The sequence below is a fragment of the Clinocottus analis genome, unplaced genomic scaffold (assembly GCF_023055335.1).
Source record: "Clinocottus analis isolate CAN_PGR_092001 unplaced genomic scaffold, fCliAna1.0.p SCAF_359, whole genome shotgun sequence".
In the NCBI taxonomy this organism is placed as follows: domain Eukaryota; kingdom Metazoa; phylum Chordata; class Actinopteri; order Perciformes; family Cottidae; genus Clinocottus; species Clinocottus analis.
Genome location: NW_027176108.1, coordinates 1 through 15039, shown reverse-complemented (window position 1 = coordinate 15039; position 15039 = coordinate 1). Strand labels below are relative to the sequence as shown.

General features: G+C 42.2%; 1 pseudogene; it reads left to right on the top strand.

Moving 5' to 3' along the window:
• Window positions 1-2518: 2518 nt before the first annotated feature.
• On the top strand, window positions 2519-13991 carry LOC137799522 (homer protein homolog 3-like; annotated as a pseudogene).
• The last annotated feature ends 1048 nt before the right edge of the window (window positions 13992-15039 follow it).

The window sequence follows — 15039 nt, the reverse complement described above, 5'->3', positions numbered from 1 at the left end:
GCCACGACTACTCTGTACGGAGGTGGCGACAACTTGACGCCACATCTCGGTAGCGTGCTGAAGAGAAACTCGATCATATATTTCACCATGTTAGATGGTAATGAATTATATTTAACATATATAAAGTCCCTCAAGATGTACGTGCACTGTGAAATTTGTCACAAAAAAACTATGGAGACACAATGATATTGTGGTCTTGCCCTATTTATTTATTTATTTATTTCGCTTTGTTGTCCTAAAATCTTGAACTTGTAGAAGTGTTCACCATTAATAGTGCAATATCTTGTAGGCTGAACATTTAGTTTGTGCAATAACTTTGATAACGTTAGTGACCTTAGTGTTTTAGTTTCACCTGCATGTACTGTAAGTTCTCATTTCCTGTGCTTTAGATTGAGCTTGTTTTTATCAGTATCTAACTGTATCATGAGTAGTACTTATATTTTCATGCCATTTTAAAAACATCATTGTCCAAACTGTAGTCGTTTTGACGAGCTAGCTTTCCTCTGACCTGGTTGTCAGAATATTTAAAGGCTGGTTTGAATAAGTTTAACATCCCGTCATAAATGTTTGTGCTCAGAATTAAAAAAAGCAGCCACAGGGATTTCAATACATTTCTGAAAAACATGTGTTTTTATCCCCACAATAATGAATCACTAACCAAAGCATTTGCAGTTTTGGTCAACTTCAGTTGTGCAACTGTTGCATCTTACTGCAGGACATTAAATTATTTATCCTCATTTTCTCTATAACTGTCTGCAGAGAAGTATCTGTTTACTCTTTAACTGTTTGTAATATCCTATCTGAATTAAATCTCCATTACTAGCCAGATGCACAAATGTGTTGACATATTTAAAGTTTAATTATGTTAAAGAAGATAGAAACATACCAATAAATGACGGCCGCATCCCTCACCAACACATAAAGTAGTTTGTTCATGTCCTGTGACTTGACTGTAACTTTTTGAGTTGGATGTTTTCCTCCTACTGTACATTGTTTCTATGAACGTCTTTGTTTTACTTATTGCTGTTAAGAATTGAAGTGAAAATGTTGTTTTGTGTATCAGCTGATCAATGTTATACAATTATGCTCACTAAAGTAATATAATAAGATCATTTTGGACAATTAAATTTGCTTATTTATTTTGCTCCATCTTGACTTCACTGTGTTTCAGTCACGTTGCAGATGTATTGACAGACGACTCGTTATTAGCATGCAATTCTCTGTCCAATGGGAAATACTGTTTTAATAACAACAACCTAGTGATGATAAGAAGTCTTTTTAGGACATTACTTTTCCTTCGAGACTATACTTTCCTTTAAAGCAGTTCTATAGCAGTGGTTTAATAACTTACACTTTATATTATTGAATATTTATTAAATAGCTGTTTTGAATGGATTTTTTTAAATTGATGCTAATTTAAATATATGTATATATTTGAATATAAATGTATATATTAAATATATATATATATATATAAGAATCTTAAATTTACACTTTATATTATTGAATATTTATTAAATATCTATTTTAAAAGATTTTTTTTAATTGATGCAAATCAATTGATGCATATATATATATATATATATATATATATATATATATATATATATATATATATATATATATACATATATATACATATATATATATATATATATATATATATATATATATATATATATATATATATATATATATATATATATACATATATATATACATATATATATATATGAATCTCAGGTGTAGGATCCAGGTCTCAGGACGCACGCGTGCAGGCTCATTGGCTGCAGGCAGCTTGACACACTTCCCCAGCTCCGCAGACTCTTGCAGCTGTACGGGGTGCTCGCAGCCTGTGGAGCCAGCAGGTGGTACTCTCCTGTCGGCTGGGACCCGACTGTTGAATGCGGTGCAGCCGGCCGGCGTGAAGAGCTGAAGACCAGTAGAGACCGGAGAGAAGCGCGCGACCTGACCACCGGGACGAGGTCAGACTTTGAGAAGAAAGAAAAGAAAAGAAGCAAAGCGTCGGCGTCTCTTTCTGGGAGCGCAGATGGACACACACAACGGACCGCGGGACCTTCAGTCACCGAGGTAAGCGGCTTTGCCTCCGCCGGGTGGTGGTGGTGGTGGTGGTGGTGGTGGTGCAGAGGTGACCGGTGGCGGTGGACGCCGGTGGCCCGGACGGGACGGTGCGAAGACTCTGCGGGCTGCAGCAGGCTCGCGGTGCAGCGACCCCCCTCCCTCCTCCCTCCTTCCTCCTCCCCCCCCGGAGAGGAAAGCATCTGGTCGCTCAGACGGGAAGAAACAGGAGACTGGGACGCCGACAGCAGCGCGGAATGATTGCTGGATACAACACGGACTCACCAAGGGTTTACACCGAAATGGGGTAAGCGTGCCTACTTAATTATGACATCTGATAGCAGAGGGTTCTGCTCACATTGTGACCCAGATACAATACTTGTGAATGATTGGACTCTCTCTTTGTGTTGTAGAAAAGAAGTCTAGGTAACCTTGTAAGATGTTTCCTCACCACAGAGAAAGGTAAGGACACTTTGAGTGGCAGTGTCTTGTCCCCAATGTGACATTTAATATTGTACTCTGACCACATGACTGAAAAAACAAACAAATTGATTCATAAACAGTGGAAAGTCATTCTTAAATTGAAGAAAGTTGATAGGTTTAATGGCATTAACACAATAAATGTCATTCTGAAACAGATTTAGTAATCTTGCATGCAATCACATGATTTTGTCTGCAGTGCATGTGGAGCAGTGGTTTCTTTTAGCCCCTTGTACTGACACAGATTCAGGGTCACTTCACTCTTGGCACATCTTCTGTGAGTGTTTATACCATCTGATCCATAATTCTTAGTAATTAAGTGTAGTTGTAACTAAGGAAAGACAAGGAGCAATCGTGCAGAGGATTACGCGGGATCACAATTGCATGAAATTGCTCATTTTCTTTACAATTATTGTAAAAAAATTCTCTCTGATTTTGTAGAATATGTGTATAATAACAGCTGTGAACTGCCACAGACGGTTGTGTCGCCAGATATTGTTCCACTGCCGTCTTTTAGATAGATTATTTAAAGACTCACTTCATTTTCTTCTGGCAAAACTGGAGGATTGGTGGCAAATACAACTAGCAACCCTGCATTTACTGAGAAATGGGTCTAAAACATATTTAGATCAAGAGTCAAACCCAGTAAAGCAGATTGTGGATGCTGAAGATTGTAGGAGGAATTAGTGGAGGGGTTCATGATGAGGGACAGCCGCGTCCCCCGTCCAATCACTGCCAGGCTTTGTTATGCTTAAAGACCCCCATTAAGCCCGGGAGCACACATCCATCTGCTGAGGATGAAGGTCGAGTGACAGAACATCGCAAACCAACGACAACTGAAGAGTTGCTGTTTTCTTTGTCTTATAGTTTATGTAATATCTTTAAGCTTCAGACGGTTGCTCGGACACTTGAAAAGAATTAGCTTTTTTTTTTTGGAGCAAATAGTCAGCAATACTGATAATGAACCCGATTGTTTCAGCCCCAGTTTGGTCAGTGGAATAATGAAGTGTATTTTTTTATACCTGAACATTTATTTAACCCATCCCTCGTGGAATTAATCAGACATATTAATAAACAACAAATCCAGCATTTTAGGATGTAAACCACCACAATGAATTTACTTCATATGAAAAGCCTTACGATGTCCAAGGTGATGGATGGATGGATACTTTATTATTCTCACATTTTGTCTTCAACAATGTAAATAACACAACACACACTAGTATGTAATACACATATAGTTTGTTGTAATTAAAACCTACAATATAACCTTTTTTTTAAAACTGGGGTCATGGAGTTTGAAAGATGAGGGCGTTAACAAGCAGGGGAAGTAAAATCAAATTTGCCGGTGAACTGCATTCTGGGAACTGTAGGAAGCTTAACTCATGACAGGGAGTAAAAGTCAGGATAGCTCAACCTCAGCTGCTTCAAATTTGATCACTCTTGTTTTTAACAGTGTTGCACAAGACCCTCAACTTGATGCTTCTTTAAAATATTGTATGTGTCTTTACGTTGTGCTGCTTCTCGTTCCCTATAATAAGTCAAATGTATGCCGACAGGAAGCCAGAGCCCAAACTCACTCCCAGCTTCAAAACGGCACTCATGGTCGCAGTCAGACCTCAGATCAGTAGATCAGGGGCTGCAGCATGCGATCCACTGACAACGGGGAGGATTACTGTCAAATGAGAAGGAGAATTATGGTGCCTGTTATTACCAGACATCAGATTGAAGTGGGTCAGCCATTGAAATGCCACGTTCATGTCAACATCTTTACTTTGCTTCTTCTTTCAACATTATCTCCTGCACCGAGAAATGTGTGTGTCAATAATGGGGTCAAATATAAATGTACAATGACTGGCCAAGCTAATGCACTTCTATTGGGAACAGCTGCTGCAACATCCAATACTGCGCAGGAGAAGAATCATCCTGCTTTTAGCCGTGTCGTATTTGAGCTCGGCACCCTTTTTATGCAGTTTTTTTGAAGAGGTGGAGACTGATGGTAAATATATGAGAGTCATGAACAGCAGCATCTTGCTGTGATACTTTTCTTTCTTGAGTCTTATCAATGCCACAATTGTCTGTAGCAGAAAAACATTAGCATATCTTCAAGACATTTCAGAGAGAAGCTGTTTCCAGCGAACACCACATTATGTCTGAAGCTCACCGTTAGTGTGTTGTGAAAGCATGGACGAGATACTCAGTCCAGTTTGACCTGCTAGTGCTACCAGCAGGTCAAAATGTGCGTATGTGTGTTCATTGCTAATTAGAAAATGTTAGTAAGATGGTGAACATGGTCAACATTACACCTGGTCGACATCCACATGTGAGCATTGTCATGCTCACATGCTCATGTCATTGTCAGGCCGAAGGGTTGCTAGCACGACTGCAGACCGTGTCTTGTTTCTGCCTTTGCATCGGTTCAGATAGCTCCGTACCCAGCAGAAAAACACCAACAGTTTGATAGCCTATGTGACTTCAGTGAATGTCAAAGTGAAATTTGGTTATTTGGTTACATATTTAGACTAGATTATAGTTGCTTTATTTTAAATCAAAGTGAGAGTACACTGCTGTAAATGCACAGACTGGACACCAGCTAAAGAGGAACAAAGGAGTTAAAAATGGAGAAAGACCTTTAGCAGGCTTGCTACTCATACCACATGACTGTGGCTAAACCTCCTCCCAACACTAGGGACTTTGTTGCTTTGATATATTTACCTCGTATCCAGGATACATCTCTGCAAATACTGGCGAGGGCAGAGCAGAGGGTGGAGGGTGAATGACTCCGAGAGGGTCCAGAGCGTTTCAGTCAACATCCTTTGCCAAGCGAAGTCACAGCCCTTTATGGTGAATGACGCGGGGAAAAGTGTGAGAGAAAGCCAAAGGAGGATTCCAGCATCTGTCCCTGGATGGCAGCGATACAGATGGAGACGCACCGCTACGACAATACTGAAGGATCACAACACAATTTGAAAAGAGTTGCATGATAGTGGGTTTTAATGGAGGGCAGTTTAAATGTTTTAATGCTCAAATCAAATGCAAAAAGCCTCTTTGTCTCATTTCCCATGATTTTAAAACGTGCAGAACTTCCTCAAAGTGAACATCCAAGTTAACTACAATATATTCAGCTACTTTTTCATTGTGTGTGTGTGAAAGTGTTTTTGCTTTTTGATATTTCCATAAGCAAACAATTGTTTCATCGTCCGTGTGCTTCTTCCTCCTCCTCCTCCTCCTCCTCTTCCTCCTCCTCCTGTAGGGAGCAGCCGATCTTCAGTGCCCGGGCCCATGTTTTCCAGATCGACCCCGCCACCAAGAGGAACTGGATCCCCGCCAGCAAACATGCCGTCACCGTGTCCTTCTTCTACGACGCCAACCGTAACGTGTACCGCATCATCAGTGTGGGCGGTTCCAAGGTGAGGAGAACGACAGAAAACCATGCGAAAGACACATCAAATAGTTCCAGTAGCTTTAACAAAAAAGACCCAATTTCTGAGGGATTTTCTAAAAGTAGTGTTATTATTTGCTGACCAAGATGATTTCTAACAGACGCTTTTGTCCAAACAAAACATACATTTTCGTCGACCGTCGTCCGACAAGAAAATCTGTAAGGTTAAAAAAAAAAAAAGTATAAAAAACCCTCAGTGGGTGTCAACAAATCAGCAGCCAGAGCGTTTTTCTCGCAGGCCTTTGGATTTAGATTATGAGGAAGAGGCCACATCAATTGAGGGGGAGGAAGAGGAAGGGAGGGAGAGGAGGGGGTCTATCTGATCTCCTCTGAGCACCTCTGGTCTGACCCACATTTCTGACTCCCAGAAGGCTTTGCAGGGTGGCAGTTGGTCGCTCAGCAGCCCAATCCTGCCAGGACTGGTGTCTGCCTCCGCTATAATCTTTACCGCCGTCGCCGCCGTCCAACACGTTATGTCAAACATTTCACCGCAGAAACGGAGACTGTTGTGTTCATTTAAAAATTTTAGAGAGAGAGAGAGAGAGAGAGAGAAAAGGACAAAAAAAAGCTCCTAAGCTGCCATTGCCCTGCAATGCCGGGGTTTTAAATAGGGTCCATTTTTTAAGGCTGGAGATGACGTAAAAAGGTTTATAAATAGGTCCGCTCTAATCGTTTTTCTCACGTGGAGAGAGAGAGAGAGAGGTGGTCGCCTCTACTCTGAATTTACTCTGAACAATAAGACAATAATTGTGACGTGGCCGAGCTTTTAGTTTTTGATTCATATTCAAAAGAACAAATGTGTCTCAAGGGAGGAAGTGCTTAAAAATAGATTATTGACAGGAATCCCAGAGGAAAGCTCCTGCTTCACAAACGTCACCACCAGCACAGATGTTTCCCTGCATTCTCCTCATGTCGAACATGAAGGTTCATGGAGCTGCGGCGTGCAAACAATGACACTTAAGTTACAGGAGGAAACGAAATAATCAAACCTCTCAGCAGTAGTTTCATTTGATTTATTTATTTTTGTTATTTACGGCTGCAGAATCCAAAAGGAGAAATCCCAACTGCAAAATGTATATATGTATATTCAACAATATTTAAATGTCACATTATATTAACATTTTCAGTCATTCAATCAATCAATTGTCTGATGCTGTTTTGGGTTGATTCAGTGCTTTTTTTCCTGCACAAGTATATATGAATAATGCAGAAATTAACACAATATATAGCATTACTACAGGTGTGTGGAGATGCAAGTGTTTCTGCCTTCACATCATTCTCACACACTCTTAAGTAATTTAAATATCTCTTGTCACACATTATTTCAGCTATATTTTGAGAGAAAACAATACATTGTGTAGCTGCTGGTGTTCACCGCTGTGCACCGACATGAAGGGACAATCTTTTTTTATTCTTTTCTGCATTGGCAGGCGATCATCAACTGCACCGTCACACCCAGCATGACCTTCACCAAGACGTCTCAGAAGTTCGGTCAGTGGGCGGACAGCCGGGCCAACACTGTGTACGGACTTGGTTTTGCCACAGAGCAACAGCTGCATCAGGTAAACAAACCCAATGTCAACAAAGGTCAAAGCACTGATATAACGCATGAGGAAATCCATTTCATTCATCTAATCCTCTCAATCGTTCCACATTTCCAGAGGCCGACTGGTGCTGCATTATTAATGTTTCATTACCTGAGACGGTTTGTCACTTGTCCTCTTTTTTTGAAAAGTTCTCAGATAAGTTTAAGGAGGTGAAGGATGCAGCTCGGCTGGCGCGAGAAAAATCGCAGGATAAAGAGCTGGCCAACACAGCGCTGACCATCGCTGCTCCGCAGGTGAGGGGGATAAAAAAAAACAACACATGAAAGTAGAGCGAGCCACAGTCAGAAACATCCAGTGATGCATTCATGTCATTTTAGGATAGAAGCGGCACTGACCAAGGTTAGACAAATGCACCTCTGTTACTTTGCAGCAATTCAGCTATTAGAAATGGCCACTGTTATTTAAATCAAAGGAGGGATGGAAAAAGAGAGAGAAAGGAAGGATGAGCTGGGTCACTTGTCTCAGAGGTAAGACAAAGTGAGGAAAACTAGGACGACGGTAAAATTATCCCCCGTGCCGCTCGACGCCGCGACGCTTCCTCTTCTGTCGAGAAGCCTCGGACTCCAAACACCGTGATCATGAAAATGTAGTCAGCTCGAGGCTCCTTTGATCAATAGAGAATAATTACCAATCAGTTGCATCTGCTCGGCCATGAGGAACATGCCAATTTCCTTTTAATTCTACGGCTGAACAGATTCCAAGTGGTGTCTCTCGCGCTGCGTCTTCATCGATTGGACGAGCGCGTCGGAGACGCTGCAGACTCTCGCCAACTGCATCAATGAGTTGTGCTCGATGCTTGCTAAGTGCACAGCTGCTTGCGGTGAGCTTTGTGATGACATGTTTCTCTTTGTCTGTGCTTTTTCTCGCTCCACCTGATTGATTTCCTCTGTAGTTCTCACAGGTGAGTCTGTCGTTTTTTAAATCTTTACTGGCACACAAAACAGAAACTGAAGAAAAACAGAAATATGTGTGAAAATATACTTGTTTACACCTGCTGTGATGGCCTCATAGCTCTTATTTAATCATAAAACAGACAGCACAATAATAAAGAGCTCACATCACCACGAGTCCTCCCAGACCTCAGGCAAAAAAAGTAGTTCTGCTGCACGGCTTTCCTTTATTTCAGTGTGTTTTTTTGATTGAATCATTGAGTAATCTTCACTTGACTTTGATGTGAAAGAGATCTTTTAAGTCTGAATAACTCTTTGGTGTTGTGTAGCGCTGTGTGCGCTACCAGTAGAGTCCATTTACTGATGTGTTTCTCAGGACCTCTCTGATGAACTCCAGTCTCCACCGGTGATGTGTGTGAACGGACCCGAGGACAAGCTGTTCCGCAGCCAGAGCGCCGACATCACCCTCTCCGCTGAGAAGGAGCGCATCAAGAAGATGCTCTCTGAAGGGTAACACACACACACACACACACACACACACACACACACACACACACCAATCTCACTTTCTGTTCAAACGGATAAGAATCCCTTTGAGAAGCGCTTGTTTTGTGGAGGTGTTAAGAATCTGGTTTCGCTTTGTTGATTGTGTGTCGGCATTGGGATTTGAAAACAGATGAAAAACATATAAAATATCTCTCACTTTGTACAAGGCTCACACCCCAAATTAAAAACAATAATTGTGTTTATTGTATGTATTTGTTCAGCAAAGACTTGGGGAAAAAATGTATATCTGCAAAAAAATCACTTTTAAAAGATATTTTGATCGTATGAACTATGCAAATCCAGCATGATATGAGCCAGATTCCCCAAAAATGCCTCCTTGAGCGTCAATAAGACACATTTTTGCAAAGATTAGGACCTAAAGAATCAGAATCTGCAACAAAAATCACAATAAAACAAAGTCTTAGCCTGTTAGGAAGGAGTTTCAGTCCAAAAATGGAAAAAAATACGTATTTTATGCCAAAAAGATTGTCTTTATGGAGCATGCTGGGACTTAAATTTTCCAAAAGGTTAAATATGGAATTTCAGTCATGCGATGCAAACTCCCAATGATGCTGAAAGCTTCAGAAAACGTCAACCTATGAAGACAGATGATACCTGTAGATTATGTGCAGGTCATACTGCCGTGTCTCCATGTAAAAAGCTGTGTAATAGTCCGAATAATATTACAGAAATGTTAGTAATTATGCCGTTCTGTACCAATAGTTATCTTATTCATTGTGATGTGCTCATGTTGCAGTTTGGAAAATGTCAGATTTTGTAATTCGAGGTTGCTCCAGATTTCATAGAATCGCTGCTATTGATTGCACCTTTGTGTTGTCACCTTTTAACATTTTCCCAGCAGAGTTCACCGAGTATTAACACGGTTTTTCATTTCCAGGGTTAATAACAGTTCGACGTTGTTCGATCTCTTAAGCTTCTCGAGTCCGTGAAGAGGCCATTGTTGAGGCTTTTGCTCATTAATAACATCAAATAAAGCTCGTAAACATCTCCTTGTTCAGTCGGTTTGAGCCGCCCATAGAGCTTTTACATCCTGCAGGCCAATTACCACAACGGGAAGCTGCTCCTTAATGGTTACCATGGAAAACTGTTGCCATGGGACAACCGCAAGCTTTCTAGATGTAAAAGCGACGAATCAAAAGCGGAGAGAGAATCTGACTCTTTCCTGCGGCTCATGCCGGATATGATGGGACTTGCTTGCGTGCTACGATGTCAATGTCTCTTTTGAAATGTGTAGAAGTGGTTTATAAGTGTCCCCGTACCTTGTGAGAGAGCCGAATCGGTCTGTTGGAGAAAGTATTGTGACTCAAAACATTGTAAACGCGGCCTCAATGAAGACTCAGCTTTCTGCCACGCAACATTTGTCGGCAGGATATTATCATTACGGGGAAAACAACGCAATACACTTGGTTAAGGATGACTATTTTCTCCTTTTTTTGTGGTTCTCGGACCATGTCAGCACTCTAATATCCTTAAAAAAATAGCCGTAGTGTCACATTGAGTCTGTGGATTAAGATGACTTTCAGATAGTCAATCCTCCAGGATTAGAGGACTACCATAGGAACAGTTTGGTCCTCTTGTTTGCACTCTGGGGATTTTAATTAGTGTATATTAGCTTTGCTATGAGAACTGTGAAGTGACCTCCAGTCTGGACCGTTGGATGTGCAGCTGCAGGCGGCCGACCTCGGTTTGGCAACGCGATAGACAAGACTTAGCTTTCAGCATTTGGCTTAAAACATGTATCATAAGTATGTGTCGTATGTCATATTATCGTAAAAGGCTCACGTGCCCGCTATGTATCATGTGATATGTGTGTTTTAGGTCGATCTGTGAGATGAACCTGGATGCAGAGCTCTTCACTCTGCAGGACAGCAACACCAAGCTGGTGGCAGCTTTGCACGAGGCTAACGCTAACGTGGAGCAGTGGAAGAAACAGCTGGCGGCGTATCAGGAGGAGACGGACAGACTCCGAGAGCAGGTGAGCCTCCACTGTGTCCCACAGGTACAGGAGGCGTTTTGCAGTGTGCATAACCTGAACACTCAATTTGTCATTATTAAGATAATAATTAAAAAGACAAAAATCATCCCACATCCTAGTTGAACGTCTGTAGCTTCATAACAGTCATCATTAGGAGGTTGCTGACTTCACATCCTTCTCATGCACTACTACGTATTACTTTAAAAGTATTTACAATATATCTTGTCACATATTAGCTTAGCTTTCCTAAAATAACTACATGGGGATTAAATCAAGAGTTAAAAGATGCCCGGATGTCATACATATCACTTCAAATGAGCTCGGTTTTCCATCAAGGAGATTTAAAAATGATAATGTTATAATAGTTCATTTTAACATTTTAATCCTCTATAACGGTAAAGTATCAGTTCACAAATCCACGCTCGGGTCCTTCAGCGGTTTAGAGACATGCAGCTCACGTGAACCTCAAAGTCGTCCACTGTGAGTTTTCACCTTGTGAAAACGAGAGCAACCACGCTATATTAAAGTTCACGGTTATCATACAATCTAAATTGTCGGCACTGCTCGGTCCGCGACCATTGCTTGCTGTCCGGCTGACATTGTACCCGACCCCGATGCCCCCCCCCCCTCCTCCTGCGAGTGGGTGTGGGGGCCCACAGGGCGGCAGCTCTGTGAATTGTTTCAGGCTGTGCCCGGCCGAGTCCCATATGGCAAGGCCGAGCCACCAGACGCTTGCTGGTGAGCTCCCCCTCTCCGCTCTGGCTCCAGAAGGGGCCGGGGGGGGGGGGCATCGTTTCCCCCTTTTTCTGAGTTTGGTGCGTCTACTCGTTTCCAGACAATTCCTCAAAAGCGTGTGCTTGTGTTTGTAACCGTGGGATTTGTTTTTAATGAAAGTTGCAAACCCGAAGGAGGACGTGTTTGTGGACAGTTTGTTTTTAAAGGGTGCAGCACCGGCCTTCCCCTGCTGGTTAAACCGGTTCACCAGGCACATGGCGATGTCACATTTCACCAGAAGGGAGCTCGGTCTAAATAACCAGAATCTTATGTGTATTTTACGCTTGAATAACCTCTCAAGTTCCAGTGAATTTAGACGCCTCTGGCCCCTCAATCCTCACTCATCAATAAAAGGTATTTTCCCATTTGCTGGTTGCTGGTTGCTGGTTGCTGGTTCCTCTGGGACCGACCCTTGCCTCAAGCTGACAATCACAAACCTTTCTGATTTCAATGCTTTAATACCTGGATAGCTTTCCATTATAGCCCGGCTTTACAGTATCGATCACTCATTTTTTTAATCATCCACTCGTCTGGTATTTCAACAAGAAACACTTTTCCCCCGTTTTGGTCCTCATCAACAAATGAATTCACACAACCCTGTCTGCGTCTCTTTGGACCGAGCTGGTTCCCTCTATCAGAAGAAGGGACGACCAGGTGGCTGAAAATGGTTCACGTCTCTGGGGTGGCGAGAAAGAGAGAGGGAGAGGGAGAGGGAGAGGGAGAGGGAGAGAGAGAGAGAGAGAAAGAGAGAGAGAGAGAGAGAGAGAGAGAGAGAGAGAGAGAGAGAGAGAGAGAGGTTTGTAGGACAGCAATATCCTACTTTCAATGCCCCAGTTAGGAAAAAATGAAAAATCACCAGAGGGAGCTGGCATCCACTCGCTTCTCTCTCTCTCTCTCTCTCTCTTTTTTATTCTTTCTACCGCTCTTCGAGTCTCTGCCATACATGGTTTAAAATAATCCCGCCTGTCTCTTAGAAGTTGTCCTTCTGTTTTATCTGACGGGTGAGACCCAGATGAGACGGCAGAAAAGATTTCACTCCTGTTCACCTGATAACGATAACACGGTTCCTCTGCTTCTCGATGAATCCTGTGACACGGCTTTTATTCTACTTTACGTTTTGTAAAACATGTGAGGGGCCATTGAATAAAACACAAATGACAAAAGGATTCAGTCATCGGTAAAGAAAAGCAAAAATAAGAGAATCATTAAAGCCTCGTTAAAACTTTGGTGTCAAAGACCGTCTCCCCTCTTTTAATTGAATTAAACGACACTGAATGCTAAGATGTCCACGTGAAGACATATCCTCCATGAATGTGACTTTCTGTGTGGTGAAAGGTGGCTGAACTAGAGGCCCATGGCGGCCACGGCCCCAGCGACCTGCTGAAAGATGAGCTGACTCAGTCCCTGGAGGAGCTGGAGGCCCTGCTGAAGGCCAAAGATGAGGTGAGAGCTCCTTGTTTTCCATTATCAGCCTGGGAGAAGCTACGAAGTTCAAAGATTACTTGAACAGATACTCAAAAGTGTACCTTTTTCTTTACTTTTCCAGGAAATCCACATTTTGCAAAGCAAGAAAGTCGAGTACCACGAGATGGAACGCGACAGGGACGAGGCCATTCACAGATTACGGGTAGGAGTGAGAAAACTACGACAACGTGATGCATGATGCGCGCTTTTATTGAGAAAACGGGGAATGATCCAGCAGCTTTACTCTCCTCCGCAGGAGACGGAGATACGCAACGCAGAGTTGGAGCACCGCATCCAGAACTCGGAGCAGAACCTGAATAACTCCCTGGAGGACCGGGATCGCATGGACTCCGAAATCCAGAGGGCCATTGAAATCCTGGACATCAAGATCTTCGACCTTAACGACCTTCGCCAGAGCCTGGTTAAGCTCCTGGACAAGTAAAGAGAGTGAAAACGGGACGATATCCAAGCGGAGACGTCGAGAAGGAACAGATGACGGGGGTTTGAGTTTTTGGTTGTGGCCCCGACGCAGCGCGGGAGTAAAGGAAACAAGATGGCGCTGGTCCCCGTCCTCTTCACGCACAAGAAGCAGCTCGGCTGCAGGGAGGGAGCAGCAGACTCGTGGTTTTGCTTATCCGGTCTAATGTAACGCTTCATGTTGCTTTCAAGGGTAACGTTCAATGCAATAAACCAACTTTAAGGTAAGTGCTTAACACCGCTAGATATTTAATGAGAATTGGTGCTTGTAGTTTTTCATAAGTATGACTTTTGTACACCAAATGGGCAATGCAGTGTCGGTATGAATAAGAGGCCTTTTTTTTCTTCTTTTTTTTTTAAATGACTGGTGATATTTGTACATCTTTAGATCAAATTGAGTTTATGAAGTGAATGCAAACCGACAAAATCACTTTAAAGAGATTTGCCTATTTAACAGCTTGCCTGAAATATATGTATTACTGAGTTGACAGTCAACAAAGTTTGATTTGTGCAGAGATACACGTGCGCATGGTCGTGTAGATACTCATGCATAATGTAGCCGCTGCTACTTTGCGTTAAGTGAAGGACAGAGTCGTTCTAGTTGGTGCTTTTTCCTCCAGGAATAAGCAATCAGTAAAAAATACATGCCACACAAATTTAACATTAGATCTTAATGGTGACACCAAAGATCAAATGTTAGTAGCAGAGTCATGGATGATGCACTTGTCTATCATCACATCTTCATCTAAGCTCGTAAGAATCCTTTAAATCTAATATTTGTGACAGTAACCTGTAAGTAGATATGATACAATAAGTAACTCCACTTAGGATAAATAAGTACTTTCCACATGATATAAATCAATAATGTTACAGCTATTAAGTAAACATAAGAAATAGAAGTCATCACTTAGAGGTACAGATACGTTTAACTGGTCCTGTCTGAATAATCGTGCTGTGCGTCATCTCTGAACAAACCCACTTATTTAGGATAGACGCATTCAAGGAACTTTAAGAGACATTTTCTGCCTTCTGTCGTTTCTCACGTTACCTTTCATCAGTGGACAAGACGCCACGCGCCTTGAGAGTGGCTGTTCTGTCTGAAAAGTGATACAAAGCTGTTTTCTATTGGTTCACATAGTCCATGATGCTCTCTGTCTGTGTGTGTGTGTGTGTGTGTGTGTGTGTGTGTGTGTGTGTGTGTGTGTGTGTGTGTGTGTGTGTGTGTGTGTGTGTGAGCCTTATTGTACTATTCCAAGGATGGTTGTTGATAATCATGCCAGTCTG